Source organism: Alligator mississippiensis, chromosome 13, assembly GCF_030867095.1.
Source record: "Alligator mississippiensis isolate rAllMis1 chromosome 13, rAllMis1, whole genome shotgun sequence".
In the NCBI taxonomy this organism is placed as follows: Eukaryota; Metazoa; Chordata; order Crocodylia; family Alligatoridae; genus Alligator; species Alligator mississippiensis.
The window spans coordinates 47,813,072-47,829,415 of NC_081836.1; the positions used below are offsets into that span (position 1 = coordinate 47,813,072).

Below are 16,344 nucleotides of genomic sequence, written 5' to 3' on the forward strand. Positions count from 1 at the left end.
ATTATTACAAGATTCAAACATCTTTGCAGGGATTGATGAACCAGAGTCAGGGCCCAATCAGTTCTTTGTTATCTTCCCTGTAATTAGGAATCTTAACTCTAGCAGAATTGTATATTTGCTATGATACTGGGTGGGATTCAGGTTCTATCAATATTTTATTGTAAAGCCTGATTATCAGGGTTGAATTAAAACAGACTGCACTGAAACTTGATGAGCTGCAGTTGGCAGCTCAGGGCTTTTTATGTAAAAACAACACAAGTTTAGCACTGGTTTTCAGAATATTTTTCTATGTGCATCTACAGCAAACTATATATATTGAACACCGCTAAATGTGTGTATATATACAATCATCTTTGATAGGTTGAAAACATTTTATTTTGAAAAGACCACGGGCATGGACCAACATAGCGATTGAGGTGATAGTAAGGGATACTAAATATAAAGTCTTACCATGCAACTGTTACATCTGTATGATTCTGTAGAGAGAGCTGTAGCTTCATTCAGGGTCAAAGTTAAGGTGGTTTAGCTACATTGTATCACTACATCATGCTTTTGCAATAATTAGCAGCAGCTCCTTCCCGTTTAAGGCCGCTTAAGTGTATGGCTGTTCATACGCTATATTGTTTTAACTGTATGCAGTAGCTATTTTTTTAAACTACAAGTAAACATTTACAGAAAGACTTGCAGAAATCTTGCTGCAAACAGGGCAGTTTGAGGACCCAGGTCATGTAACATATATGAAGTTTAACTGTTGCTTTAATTTCAATTGGATTACATCCATTTGTTAAATTTGTCTAGGGCCTAAAGGTTTGCATGATCAAGATCTTTAATACATAGTATTTTAACAATATGTAAAATAATAAAGCTGCTGGCCTGTGGGAAAAACTTTAAAGCAACCTCTTTTGCAAAGGTCACAAAATATTTTTGTAGCATCTTAAACTAACTATATGTACAGGGAACAAAACTTTATAAATGGGCTTCCTGCTGGTACCAACTGAAATGTAGTAGACAGTTAGTATATCTCAAATGTATGTGTCATTTGACCCCTACGGATGCATTTAATGGATGATATTTCCCCACCGAGAGACCTGTCTTTCCCTTCTGTACTTCATTAGTAATAGCTGAGGGTCCCTTTGTTCATAAAAAATGCATGTGCCGCTTACCTGCTTTTCACAGGCTTTACTCTGAAAAAGGTTGTCACTCCTGTAGAATTTAATTAAATGTTTTCATCTTTCATTACACAAGGGTCTTCCTGTTGCACACACCTTCTCCCACTTTTTATCAAACGTGCGACCCAAAGGAGAGTAGGGAACTAAATGAAGAAACATGGAACGAAACTAGAGGATTACAAGATTTAAGGTTATCTGTAAATCTACTTTTCTTTGCAAAACATGCCTCCATTTTTCTTAAGCTTGGTGTCACTAGGTAGTGGTACTGGTCAGTAAGTCTAGGAGTTAATGCCTAAATTTCCATGACATCCATAGGAGATATGTGCTTAATACCTTTTAGCACCTAGCCTATGGGTCTTTTTATGCTACTGAATATGAGTCACTTCATCTATGAATGAAGCAGTTGCTTCTCTAGTGAAACCTGAAGTGTGCTGCAGTCCTGTAACTTAAGAGATGAAGAGTAATATATTCACACTGGAATGCCAGGTTTTTATACTGTATGAAGAACAATTATACTTGGCTGTGCTAACCACTGTTCCTTCAAAGTGATTAAATGTGTCATTTGTCATAAGCTTACAGTTTGATTAGAGGTTTGGACGCCAGTACCATTTGTTTATCAATGCGGATGAATCTCTCTTCCATCACTTGCTATTTATCTTGTGTACAGCTTTTCTTCCCTTTGGCCATTCCTTGTCTCTCCTTAGGAGATGCTGCTTTTCTCAAGAAATCATCTATTAACATTGTTATATTTAGTTAAGTAGCACCTACGGGCTCAGCCAAGATCAAGCCCTTCCCCTCTCCTCTCATCCAAGTGCTAACTGATCAGTGATCACAATACATTCATTTAAATATATATTTTGAAGCTGAGGGTTCCAGTTTTTTAAAATCTTCAATACAGTTTATTATTTTTACCCCTTACCCAAGTGACAACCAAAAAATAGCAGTCAAGGCTGCAGTTAATTAGAAAGTTCTTTATTTCACCAAAATGTCAAGAGAAGATAGCAATTATTTAATTAAGGATAAACTTTTTAGTTAAGTAATGCTGTTTTCAGTGAGTTTCCTTCTGATGAATCTGTTCTGGGTTTTGTACTGATATCCATGACCACAGTCTGAGTGCCTCCCAGGTCATTAGATGAGCATAGGTGAGGTTGTTAGTGGACTTTAGAGCATTGTTTCTCAACCCGTGGGTCACGATCCAAAAGTGGGTTGCAAGAATATATGAAAGGGTTACAAACAAACTTTAAAAGCAGATTTTCTTTTAAAGAAGAAAACTTGGGAAACCCTGGATTTTCCCTTGCAGACTGGCAAAGTTCCAGCCTGTGAGGGTCTACTTGGGGCCCCCCATGCCCCACACACTGGGGAGCTGGGGCCTGGGGTCAGGGGGCAGAGGGTCAGGAGTGAGGGGCACTGGGTTAGGACTAGCCATTGATGTTTACAAAGGGGTCCTGGTACAAAAAAGGTTGAGAACCACTGTTTTAGAGAAGCTTCAGCTCTTCTCCTTTCTCAGCTAAAAGAAGGTCTACTTGGTACAACTGTATTTAGTTAGGGCGAGAATGGTGAAATGGCTGTCACTGAAAATACGAGGAATAATCCATTATGGTACAAAAGATTATTGAATATGCAGACCTTGCAATATGACCTGAAATTGGCTGGTCTTGATTAGAGCTAAGCAAAACTTGTATTGAAGTTTATCTATTAGAGAAAACAAACCTGTTCGGCCTCCACAAGAGAAGGCTGAGAGGGGATCTGGTGGCCATCTATAAACTTGCCAAGGGGGACCAGCGGGGAACGGGAGAGTCCCTGTTCCCCCGAGTACTACCAGGAGTAACAAGGAATAACGGCCACAAGTTGTTTGAGAGTAGGTTCAGGCTGGACATCAGGAGGCACTACTTCACAGTCAGGGCAGCTAGGATCTGGAACCAACTTACACGTGGTGCTTGCTCCTACCCTGGGGGTCTTCAAAAGGAGGCTAGATGATCACCTAGCCAGGGTCGTTTGACCCCAGCATCCTTTCCTGCCCATGGCAGGGGGTCAGACTTGATGATCTGCTCAGATCCCTTCCAACCCTACCAACTATGAAACTATGAAACAAACTTTAAAAAAATATTTCAGTTCAGCTGCCAGCTTACCCAGTTGTAGCCTGGAATGACAGTAAGCTCCTCTGCAAATTAGTTATATAGTTGCATGCCCTTGACTGGGGAATGGGATAGGGAAGACCTTACCTCTGGCTTTAAACTGCCTTATTCTAGACTTTGTGGTCTGCCTTGCCTCAGAGCAGTACATATATCTTGTCAGATCGTAAACAGAGATCTTGGGCCATATTCTGAAGCTCGGTTAAGACTATTTTACATCACAGAGGTTCTAACCGAGTGTTAAATGCCTGTGTGGTCGGATGGGACAGGGTGACACAGACTGGAAAGTTTTAGCTCTGTGCTGGTCACAGGACTCAGCAGGGAATAAAATAAAGGGCTGTGTCCTTTTTCTGGGGCTGAGAGGGGCAAACCTGTGTTGGTCAGGGTAATCTCTTTGTTTGGTATTTGCATAATAAATTGAACTACAAGGCTAGGGACTGAAATGAGTGTGTGTGTGGCACTGGTTCATTCTTGGCTGGTGAGTTGGCCACTAGTATAGCCAAGCTGAACAGATCAACAATCATGAGTAAGAGCCTAGATATCGTGAACAGAGAAGGTTGAGAATTACCACATGAAAAATGGCTTTGTGGAAATGTGCCAGTGCACTGAGCTCAGTCATTTACATTTTTCCTGAATCCAAGGTGGGATTCCAGAAACCTTCTCTGAAAACTGTCTCATGGCAGGGACCCAGGTGCTTCTCAGAAAGTGTGTTGAGTCCACTGAGATGCTGCAGGACTCAGAGAGCATGTTTTGTTTCAGAAACACCATGTTTCAGGGTCCAAAACTGAAATGTTCTTAAAATTCCTGCCTTGTAGAAGATATAAGAAATGCGGCTGGAACTGAATTTTGAAAACGCAAGTAGCCAGTTCTAATCATAAGATGAACAAAAAAAAAAAAAAATCAGATCATGTTTTTTCCTCTGTTCTTGGAGTTTTTGTTACTCCTCTGCTAAGGTGCGCGCTGGAATTTCAGGTTGTCAAGTCATGTGTTTAATGTGTACAAAAATGGAAAGGCTCACCCCAGCTGCTCAGATGGCGACTCCATTTACCCATCCCCCCACCCCCCATGAAAAAAAGAATTGGCATTCATTACCTTGTGTTGTCTTGATTTCTTCCCTTCCTAGTTTTTTACCTTCCTCTGTCTTCCCTTGCCTTATTCCTTCCTGATCTATACCCATCTTCTTTCAGTTTTCTTGGTGTATGTTGCAGGGCACTGAGAGGCCTGCTCCTTTAAGGTCAGAAACTGCCTAGAGAGAGGGTCCTAGAAGCCAGGCAGAACCCCATAGGTACAGGTTGCCATGGCAGCAGGCTAATGAGGGAATTAGTCTGCATCTGCACCCGGTCAGGTGACAGGAAGAAGGCAGGGCCCTGGGCCCATATAAGCCCCAGGGCTGGGAGGGAAGGCAGTTCGGGCCTTGGCAGCTGCCAGGGGGAGTGGAGCTCATGCAGAAAAGCTCCATGGAGATACCTGGGTGCCTGCGCTGCTGCTGGTGAGACTAATGAGGTTTAGGAGCTCCTAAAGTATGTGGGGCTAGGAGGCACACGTTGTTGAACGAGAAACTGGCACTCTTAAAGGGACAGAGTGTGACCTCCAGTGTTATGGCTGCTTTTATGTGATAGCCCGGGGGCTCATATTTATGTTGTTGCTTTTAATTTGGTGGACTGAGGCTATTGGGGAGGAGGAGGGCTCATTGGGGCACACTACCGTGCAGAGCCCCAGTGCCAGTGAAGGCATGCAGACAGGGGCCAAGCCTCCAGTGGTGACAGGAGGTCGAGCTAGATCAAGGCCTCAGAGGAACAACATGTGAATACCACCTGTGAGGCATGAGGTGTGGTAAAGGGGCAGTTTTGGAGCCGTGCATCTAGTCCATAAGGCTTGGGGTGTCCCACAAGACACTTACTTAAAGCGGGACCCAGCAAGGGGTCTAAGAACCACATAGTTTAGTGGGGTCCACCAGCACTGTGACTGCATAGCAACTCGAGGGCAGCCTCCCCATCTACCATCTATTATTTTAACCATCAAGATGTGGCAGACAAGAATAGAAGGTGCCCATAGGGCAAAGCTGGCATGGTCACAAGGCCCTAGAGGCATCATGGATGTCCCTAGGGATCCCACCCCATGAGAGTATAATTTTGTTCTCTTTTGCTGGTATAAATTTTATTCAACTACAGGAATACATCAATTCTCCAATAACAACACACTTTTATATTGTGATTATTAATGGTCTAAGTATCTATAGTTATTGTCATTTTAATTATCCTACCCTCCTTCACCTCTGGGATCTCTCTTTTGGCCCAGTTCCAGCTGTAGCTCTTCTTTGACTCACCTCACCTCCAGCTTTCTGTGGTCTAAGACACTCCATCTGGAGCAGAGGATCAAACAGGGGTTTCCTGTGCAAGATCTGAGGATGCTGAGGGCCCTGGCAGACATGTAGCTCCCTGCTCTAACTCATGGGACTTTACAGAAAGTGCCATGAGTTAGAGTGACTCCTTCCCCTGCCCCCCCAACCCAATAGACATTCAGTGTTGGGTGGGAGGGGAGTGGAGGTGGGAATCAAGCTCTACTTTGGAGCCAGTCCAGAAGAAGATGAATGTCTGCAGCCTCTCTCCCCTAGCCCTGCTTCCCCTCCCAAGCTCCGGTGCTGTCTGCAGGATGGGAGGGAGGGAAAGGAGTTCTGGGCTGGGGTTTGCCCAGCCTGAGCTGGAGGGGGACACATGGATTGGAGCCCCCCAATCATATGCAGGGACAGACAGAAGTTAATAAAGATGCTTTGCTTTGGAGCAACTTCATCTGAATCCTCATTACAGGAGGATCCATTTATCATGCTATTGGGCACTTTAAATGCAGCTGTGCACTTCTGTCAGGGCATGGCTGTAGAGCACTTTTAACGGATTGATAGCATGAAAAATGTCACTTCTGTCAGTACCCTGGGTCTCACTAAAGGCAGAGCTGTTTCAAGGAAGGGACTGTGTCCCCTCAGTGTTAAAGTCAGCTATGACAATCATGACAACAAAGATGTTTTTTGTTTAATTGAGAGCTCCTTTTCCAAGCTCAGAAATCAGGTGATTTAAGTTGAATTTGCAGGATGTGGCCACAGTTGGCCCACCAGCTTCCTGGGGGAAACTCCTTGTCAGTACATTTATGCTGAACCCAGGTCCTTCATGTCTTCCCAAGATATGCAATGTGTAAGAGAGGGAGGGAGTTTACTAGGCATGATAAGGGCATGTGCTATCCCAAAACAATCCCCTCCATACGCATCATGAGGGGGCCTTGCTGAAATGAAGATATTGCTTCCCAATCCTACCTGGTCTTGCTCAGAGTGAAGTTTTCACCCAGGAGAGAATCTGTCTCTCTCCTGTGGTAAGGTCTTCAGCTTTTTCTCCTTTCCTAGTGACCACTCTGAAAATGTTCTGATTTGTTCAGTGTGATGTGCTACCTTTTCTCCTTTTTTCAGTATTAATTGAATCTTGCTTCAGTTAAGAACTGGCCTTGGTGATACTTTGTTTAGTATTCAGAACCGCATAATCCTGAGGTGGAAATTTCCACTGAAGTCAATGGTGCAGTGCTTTAACTGTGGCAAAGTACAGCCAAAGCAAAGAGTTGCCCCAGTGGGTCTATATCAGGGGTGGGCAAATTATGACCCATGGGCTAGATCCAGCCTGCCAACAGATTTGACTCAGTTCATGGATGGATGGCTGCCAACTCGCTGTATCTAGCCTGTGGGGAGCTGGTGACTCTGGCTGCCATATGGTGCCAGGTGGGTGGGCAGGCAGGCGTGACTGCTTCTGCCCAGCAACCTCAGGTATGGACCCGTGGGTCTGTGTGGGGCTTCCACCATAGTGGGTGCTGCAGGCAGGTTAAGGAGCCCACATGCAGAACCTGCTGGTGGTGTCCCAGCTGACCCACTGTTGTCCTGGCATGATGGCAGCTCCTGCCCAGAGTCCTGACCTGGAACCTGCCAGCAGTGTCAGCTGTGGACCCAGGCAAGAGCTCCTGTTGCAATGGGTGGATGGCAGCATCTCTCTCTGTCTCTTCTCTTCTTTCTGTGTCTCTTCTCATCCTTACCCCCTCCTCTTCCTTCCAGAACCCAGCTGAATCTGTAATTTGCCAGGAGCCCTGATGCTCAGTTATGGACTCAGGCAGGAGTTTCTGCTGCGCTGAAGAGAGAGAGAAGAGGAGAGAGAGAGAGAAAGAGAAAGAGAGGGGAGGAGACAGAGATGGAAGAGAAGGAGGTGGAGTGAGAGAGGAGACAGAGAGAGGAAAGCAGAAAAGAGAGAGAGAGCAAGAGAAAGACAGAGATGGATGTGGCCTTTGACAGATCCTTAAAACTCATGAAGTGGCCCTCCAGCCAAAATAATTGCCTATCCCTGGTCTATATGCATGCTTGTGGTTGTGTGTGTGTGTGTGTGTGTTTGTTCATGTGCTCAATCATTTTGCTGAGTTATGGCCCAGCTGCTTAGCTTTGGTGCTAACCTATTTTATTGAACTGTGTTGTATTAAGTGGTCTGTAACGTAAGTCACGGTTTTTCACGCAATGAGATGAATACTTTATACTCAAAGTTTGAGGTAGTCTTGGAAAACTGTCAGGTACTAGAATGGTACTGGTGAATGCTGAGTTCATCAGCCACCTTGTACATTATTTGGAAAGAAGTCATTTTTTTTACTGTAGTTTAATAGCCAGTTGTGCAAAAAGTACATTATGCAGATAGGATATTATGCTTGGCAACTTCGTTATATTTGAGTGAGAGAAATTATTTCTGTGTAATTTACATTTTATTGGTTTTCATAAAGCAAGAAATTAAACAGATTAGCATATAATGAAAGAAAAATGGATTAAGGACAGCAATAAAATGTGGAGTAAAAAGAACATTAAAAACCTACAGAGTCATTTTAACAGCACACTATGTTTGTGCCATCATTCTGCCAAAGTGGGAATTGTTATCACCTCTCCTCATGATCATGTTCTCTAATTTGAAAATGAAATACTTTTTTCTTAAAAACCTAATAGATTTTCATGATCAGGAAGGACCAAGAGAGTGTATAGGTATGAAACTGCAGCATGCTTATTTTCTCCTTTGCTACACTTCCACATTTCTAAGAGCCCTTCCATGGAAGTTAACATGGGTGCAGCTCCACTTTCAAGTGATTTCCCTGGGCATTGAGCACAGCTCAGATAACTGCTAATGTGCACTAGGCCTGTGCGAAGCGGCTAGTATTAATTTTGGATTCAGATTTGGCCGATTCGGGGGACAATGATTTGATTTGGTAATTCGAATCCCTGTCCTGATTTGATTCGGCTGAATCTCTGAATCACCCAGGCCCATCCCCTGCCTGCTCTCCCAGTCCTGCAATGGCTGCCCTGCCTGCCCCAGCTCCTGGCACTTTGAAAAAAAAGTTCCAGTTCACTGGGTGCTGCCAGGAGGGGGCGATCCCCACTGCTCCACGCTGTGTGGGGGGCTCTGCGTGAGCCCCCCTAGACCTCCTCCTGGTGTCCCAGCTCCCTCATGGCTGCCCCGCCCACCCTAGCTCCGGCCCTTTAAGAAGCCCGCCCCCCAGACTCACCATTCCTGCCCGGCGGTGGGGGCAATCCATGCTGCCCCATGCCACATGGGGGACTCTTCCACAAGCCCCGCAGAGCCCCAAGACTGCTGCTCCCTGCTGCAGTGGGCGGGGACTGCCCGAATCATTGAAGCTCTCCGAATCTTTTCCAAAGATTCAGAGAGCTTTGAATCAATTTGGACCTCTTAATTGGTCCCCTGATTCAATTCCGATTTGGCGATTCGGCCACCGAATTGGGCCGAATCTCCTCCGAATCAAATCGCCACCTGAAGCTTCACACAGCCCTAATGCGCAGGACAGAAGCCATTTTGTTCCTAGGTTGTTGCAATGTTAGTAGAGACACGCACAGTGTTTACTTGTTTTCTTTCTTGGTTTTCTTAACTTAAAATAAGTCATTTTAGACAGAAAATTGAGTTATACCTTGTATGGTAAATATATGATACTTCTATTCAAAATTGAGCCAAGTCCTGCTAACTCACTCTCACAGCTTGTCATACTGGCAGAAGGGCTGCCCATGTGAGTCAGGGACTATAGGACTGAATCCTGCAGTGTCAGATGTGTTGTGTATGATGTATTCCCCACGGAGTGGTATCAAGTTTTGTAGCTCCCTCTGACTTGTCATCCTTCATAGCTGGAGTTTATAAATGAATGTCAAGAAGCATAACGTGCATCTCTTATTGGGTCAAGCATATGTTCAGCTAATGACTGACACTGAGTCACAGCTACAGCAGCACTCCAGCCTTACTCTGCTGAGTCACTTCTCAGATCTGTTTGGGGTGGAGCAGAAATAGGGGATGTTTGTCCTGTGGGCAGTGAGCATTTTTAATTTAATCTGGCATTGCAAGTAAATTAGATACCCCAGGGATGGCTGCGTAAGAGTAAATAGATCAACCAGAGATCTGACAGTGACGTATGTCTGCTACCATCTCCAGCTGCGGGACTATATTGTGCGCGGAATCAGAACCTGTAGTGGAGGAAATATATTTTATTAGACCAACTAGGTATTTCAAAAAAATGTCTTTATTTGTACACTTTTGGGTGAGTGGAAACATTCTTATGCGTAGGGAGACACCTGCTGTGCAGCCTACCAACTGCAGGAGAGTTTTCTTCTACTCCACCTCCTGGGTCTGGGACAGAAGTTGCATAAACTGGTTTGAGCTCAATCAGTTAACTCTGATACTACATTCAACCAGATTTATTTCAAACCAGTTTTGACCATTTTGAAACTGGGTTACGTGCACTGAGCTTATATTCTGTTACAGGGTTAAACCAGTTTCTGATCACTTAAACCAGTTTGTGTAACTTCTGTCCCTAGTCCTAATGTCTCCTTGCTAATCTAGTGGATGCTTCCAAATCCATGTGTATTTTAGGGGGCTTTATGGGCCACAGAACTATCTTTTTGGAGGTTTAATATGGATCCAACTTCTTTGAGTCCTCCTGCAGTTCTTTCCCCTGGCAGTATATTTGCTACACAGACCCTTTTCCTGGGGTAGCAGAGGCTCTGTTTAATCATTGCACCACGGGATGATGCTCTTCTCCCAGGGTTGTGCCTGAGGGAATGACAATAGTGAAGGTTCTGCTTGCTGAACAGAGCTCTTTCCATACACAAGGATTGCTTGGGAAATAACTGGGCCTATTATCCTCTGCCCTCCTTCATAGTATTTTTGTAGGAATCTGTTTTAGAGACACTTAGGAAAACACTTAGCTCGGGGTCATAAAGATGTGCTGATGTATGAGTAGGCACAACCAGCTCTTTGTCGTGGAGGCAGTCTACCCTTCTCAGGATCATGTCTCTACACTACTGAATTTCCTGCCTTACCTTTGGCAAGTCACTTAGGGCCAGAGCCTAGTCAACCTCCAAGATGCCTACATGGGACTTGCCCAGTCTTTAAGCACCCAAGTCACAAAGAGCAATCCACATTGAGCCTGCTCACTGACTGTAACACTGTTAAGGTACCTAGCTGTAGTAATGCTAAGTCCCCAATTCCTTAGGCAGGGGCAGAACATGTCTAGTGAATGTTTGGTGCTGAAAGCATGCATGCAGCTCGGTACCAAACATGGCTAGCTAGTGGTGGTGGCATCCACCTTTGTCTAGCCTATTGGTAAGAGCCCTTGCCTAGGAAGTTCAAACTTGGGTTCTAGGTTCACTTCAATCTGAAGGTATTTAAATCCACTTCTTCCACTACCAGGGAGAGTGCCCTAACCCTGAGACTGTGGGCAAGGAAACACTGTCCTGTCAAAGTTAGCCAGCTAGGTAGCTAAGAGGGCCAGAGGGAGAGTAAGCGAGAGGGAGCATGACTCTATAGCCTAGTGGTTAGGGAACTTTCCCTCCCAGTGGACTGCTGCAACCCCTGGGCATAGAACTTTCTTCCTTTTGACCTGGACTCTTTGTCCAGGAAATACACCTTTTTCTTCACAAGTGTGTTGGACAGCACTGCGGAGACCATCTGTATCTCCCCTGAGCACAATACCTTCTAATCTAGAAGTTTAGCTGCCTTATGTTGGTTCCTGGCACCATATGGGGTTGGGGTTGTCTTGGCTTGGACTGCCATAGTTTTAGTAGGGTTAAAATTTGGGATAATAGCAATGTGTGAGTTTGAACACATTAAAAACAGTGAGGTATTTAGATACCTGGTAATGGAGGCCAGAGAACTGTCTTAGAAGATGGAGCTCAGTTTGCTTACATTGTTAAGCCAAGCATATGTGCAGTTGTGGGTATTGCATGTACAGACGTTAACTGTGTGCAACATCTCGATGCTTGCGTTGGCAGTTGATGTAATTATACACACCAATTGTGTGTAAACACTATTCTGAAAAAAATGGTCTTGGAAGCTTCTGCGGCTTATTGGAATCCCCAAGTTTGGAAACGTAGTTTGAAAATCGGAGTGTGCACGGCTCAGTGACTCGTCGCAGCTGAAATCCACAGAATTTTAACAATTCAGCTGATGGCTTCAGGGCGCCACTTCTGTTTCCATGGGAATTGATATTAGCTTATGAAATCAAGGTAAAGTGTTGGCTGATTATCTAGTATTAATGCTGAACATTTAAATATACAGTGATTCTTTAAAGCCCTTCATCTTCCCTTTGCCGAACCAATTTCCATGTATAGAGCATTCTGCAAAGTAAATAGATAGACCTCTTGTGAATTTGAGTTGTTGCTAAGCCTGTGCTATGGAGTCTGGTCTCATGAGGTGGAAAAGATCTACTGAGTCACTGAGCCTTATGTTGGCTAACTGTCCCAAAACCCAAACACAAATTGGGATCATTGTTTATGGCAGATCCTAAAGAGTAAGCCTGTGGTTCTGCTCTTAAAAGACCACTTGTTTACTATGTGTTGCTGGATCTGAACATGAGTAACTCCACAGCTGACTGGATTTATACTAATATAGCTCTAAAAATAGAGTGTTTAGTGGGGGAAACAAAGGTTTCTAAAATGTGTTCCAAGTAGGGAAGGAGGCGTAGAATGTGGTTTCAAGTCATATCATGCTGGTCTACGCTGAGTGTGTTAGGACCTTGTTACACGGTAATTTTAGGTGGTTCTGCCAACTATGGCCACTGACAGGTGAGCCAGGTGGGGGGAGCTGGTGGCTGGACCCTGCACAGCTTGGCGGAGTGTGGAGTCAGTGGGAACTGGTTTTGGGTTCTTGGGCTGCAGCCACCAAGCTCCCCCTGCTCCAGCAGGCCAGCCCTGCCCTAACAGGGCATGTGTCTGGGTCCTGGGGGTGCAGGCACTGGGTGGGGGACGTGCTGTAGTGAAATGTGGGCTGGGCACAGGTTCAACCATGGGTCAGCAGGAGGGGTGAGCACCAGCCTGCCACCCCCTGCAGGCACCATGGCCTGAGTCCAGCCCTGGCATTCAGAGCAGAGAGTCGGTCTGGGAGGCACTGCCGAGTGCTCCAGGGCTGCGGCTCTGGCTGTTCCTCGTGGGAGTAGTAGGGCAGAAGTGCCAGGCACAACCCTGCTGCATCCTGGTGTCTCCGCCCTAATTCAGAAGAGGCCACTGCATCCTGGGATGCTGGAGGACTTCAACTGGGGCAGAATAGCTGTGGGAAGTGTCCACACCTTAACGGAACAGGAGCAAAATTAGACTAACTAGAGATAATCCTGTCCTGGTGCGATGTAACTTTAAGATGAATAATGAGTGCTTTAAGCCATTTAAAAGGTGCAGCCAGTTCAGGGGTTAAGAGCTTCAGAACCTGCCTAGAATTACTGCGTAACAACATAGACTGAGCAGTGACTACTTATCTCCTCCTAAAGTCCAGCCGTTAATTTTCATTAATCTGCCTGGTACAGAATTCTAACTGCGATTACTGGAAAACTTGAAACCATTTTTCTGACACCAACTTCATGCTAAAAGCTGGAAGAAAAATGAAGGCAGCCAGAAATTATTTATCTTTTATTTGTTCCCGTTTTAAAATCAATTTAACAGGCTGTGCTCCTGAATTTTTTTTTTTTTTTGGACAAGTTTAAATATTGTTCCAAAACTGAGATAAATGGGCCAGTGTTGTCATGGCTTTTTCTTTCACAACCACCACTTGGGAGTAGGTTTTGAGCATTCCTTCATAATCAAATTAATATCGAGTAGTACTGTAGATGTTAACTCTTAGTTGAGATGCATCATCTGTCTCTTCAGTCCTGGGGGTCAGAGCAGCATGGTAAATTCTCTTAGAAAGTAAAATGACCTGTACTATGAGAGGCAGCAGATATAACCAAGAGGAGGATCCATTAGATCGGAGATTCTCAAACTCTTCCTCAACATGACCCTTTGATTAGATGGCCCATCGAATCCTCAGAAAAGGAGGGTGCCTGCTAGCCCTCTCTCCCTCCCCGACAACCTTTTTCTTGTCATTAGATTGAGTATTTGTAGAGTATTATAGAGAAGATTGCATAAGCAGAAAATAAAAGAAGAAACCTGTTATATATAGCAACACCAGATCCTTTTTTAATACGGCCTGCTCCGAGTATGTTAGATAGATTCCATTTTCTGAAGCTGGTTTGATAATGTCCAGAATGCTGCTGCCTACATTTTGAAATACTGATTTTCAGTCTGCTTCTCTCTGTATTATTTCCTTGAAAATAATTCACTCGGTTACATAAACTTCTTCCCATTTTCCTGCTTATTACCTGAGCTTAATTGCTGTCTGGCTTTGCACTTGCTGGACACTCGGTTTTGAATCAGTGAATTTCATCATTCTGCTGAACGTTCCCTTTTCCAGGTCATTGATTTATAAGGTTACCAAAATGAGTCCTTCTGCTGATCTCTGTTACGTTCCACTGCTCCCCTCACTACGTCCTGAACGGCTCAATTACCTTTTGTCTTCACTTTCAAAGACATTCACTCAATCCGCAGACCTTTGTGCAGGAAGCACAGGTCCAAGAAAGTGTTCCTGGGCGTATTTTTTTGACTTATAGCCCAGTTTGTTGAGGTTGTTCAAATTTCCTTTACTAATTTGCTTTTTGAAAAGCCCCTTTAGATTGCTGATTTCAGCCATCCTGTTCCTGTGAAAGGGCAAGCAGTACATGCTCAGTTTCTGCCAAAGGTTACTCCCTTAATTATCTACATTTTCATGGTACCACCTGGCCTATACTTCCTGTTAGTGATATGCCTTTGTCACTCCCAAACCTTTTTTTTATCCTTTAAAATACTCTGGATCCTTTATCACAATGCCTTCCCAATAACTAATTATTTTCTGAAGTTTACCTTATTTCTTGAAATTCTTTTTTTCTTCCTACCATTCCACTTCTGTTGCCAGTTTCCCTTCCAATCATTTGGGTTTTGCTTTTCTCTCCTACTCATAGTAGCTTATCTCCCTTTCCCTTGAGTACAGGGGTGACAAAGTCATCTGTCCCCACCCCTCCGGCCAGATCAGTATCATGAGGCTCCTTTTCAGCCAGGTCTGGATGTAGTAGCACTGGAGCAAGCAGCACTAGGGGTTAACATGGTCATCACTTGCCCTTGTCATCGGTGTGTGTCCACAACAAGGCTTTGTACCCCAGATTTTGGTACCACTCACTCTGCCCCTAAATTTCCAGCCTCACTAAGAGCCTTTTGGGTCAGACGATATGGCTCCGTGGGCCAGATCCAGCTTGCAGGCTGTAGATTTGGCACCCTCACTTTTAGTACAACAGACTCTGCACTCAACTAGTATTTAGCACACACACTTCCACAGGGTTCAGTTGTACCCCTGCAGATGCTGAGGCATGAAAGGAAGAGGGAGGAGGTATGCAGCAGAAACTAACCCTGTGAGGTATGAGGACTTCAGGGCCAGAAGGATGAACAGAAAGGGGAGTGTCTCCCAAGTGTGGGTAGTTCTTCCACAGCACAGCTCTCCCTCCACTGTCACCCTGCCTACATGCCCTTGTCAGGGGCATCTAGTGCTGTCTTCAGAGGTGGTGTGATATGTGTAAGGAGAGAGAAATTTTCTATAGCCACTCCCCTAACTCATTGCACCTGTGTTGACAGGTCCAGGATTTCTCCTTAAACTGTAAGCATGACAAATGAGTGTCAGACTTCCACGCATATCACTGTGAGCTGTATTTCCCCTTCAAGTAACAACTGCAGAGTGCAGTGAGGTCTGCTAAAGCCCCACTGTGCAGAGCATAATGGCTCAGTGATAGAATCAAAGGCCTACTTTCCACAGGACCATGTGCCCCTTTGTTGAAGGTACTGGCATCCCAGAACTAGTCCTGTCCCTTTTGGCCACCTTGCTAATGGATATTATTTTTAGGCATAAGCAGTAAATCTGCAAGTCTCAAGAACAAGAGCTTTTTTTTTTTTTTTTTACATGGGTAAGCAGAACCACGTTGTTCACTGTGACTGAAGATAAGATTAGCACATCTAACAGAAACTGGAGATGCTCACTCTTAATTAGTAGGTTCACTTGTAAATACCCATCAATGTCTTTTTTCTTGGTTTTCTTTTTCTAAAAAGAGTCCTACCTTAGAAAGTGTTTGCTAACAAAACTTGGAGTTATTAATCACTGCTAAGCCTCCTTCCTTTGCATAATCCCAGATCACTGTGTATGCACCAATTCAGATGATGAACACCCTAGATCACTGTGTAAGCACCAGTTCAGATGATGAATGAACACCCTGAGTTAGACATCATTCTGTGTACACTGGGACACTGAGGCTCAGACTTCCCTAAAACCTGTGGCAAATCTTCCCCATTCTAAACACTTATTGCTTGACAAAATGGTTGGAAAATATAAGCAGAAATCAGCAGGTGAGAGAATGTCACTACCTAACAGAAGGAAAAGTAATGAAACAGAATTTGATTGTATATAAAACAAACAAAAAAAAATCGTTCAAGGCATTTTGAAATGTTAATGTAGCTGGTAGGCAAATGTAATGACCCATTTGCACTGAGTAGTGAATTTATGCAGCTTTGGATGTCACTCCCTGCTTTGAGTGGCTGTGACAGCCAGCAATGATTTGGGCTTGCTGTTTGTTCTGGTTTTGAAGAGTGTCATCAGAAGCTGGGT

General features: G+C 44.5%; 1 long non-coding RNA gene across 1 annotated transcript in view; it reads left to right on the plus strand.

Annotated features, from left to right (window-relative positions):
• The first annotated feature begins 4,710 nt into the window (after positions 1-4,710).
• The window catches only part of LOC132244616 (uncharacterized), a 28,633-nt gene continuing 16,999 nt past the window's right edge, over positions 4,711-16,344 (plus strand). The window contains exon 1 of the long non-coding RNA XR_009456226.1: positions 4,711-4,790. This is a non-coding gene — a long non-coding RNA (uncharacterized LOC132244616). The remainder of the gene's footprint in view (positions 4,791-16,344) is intronic.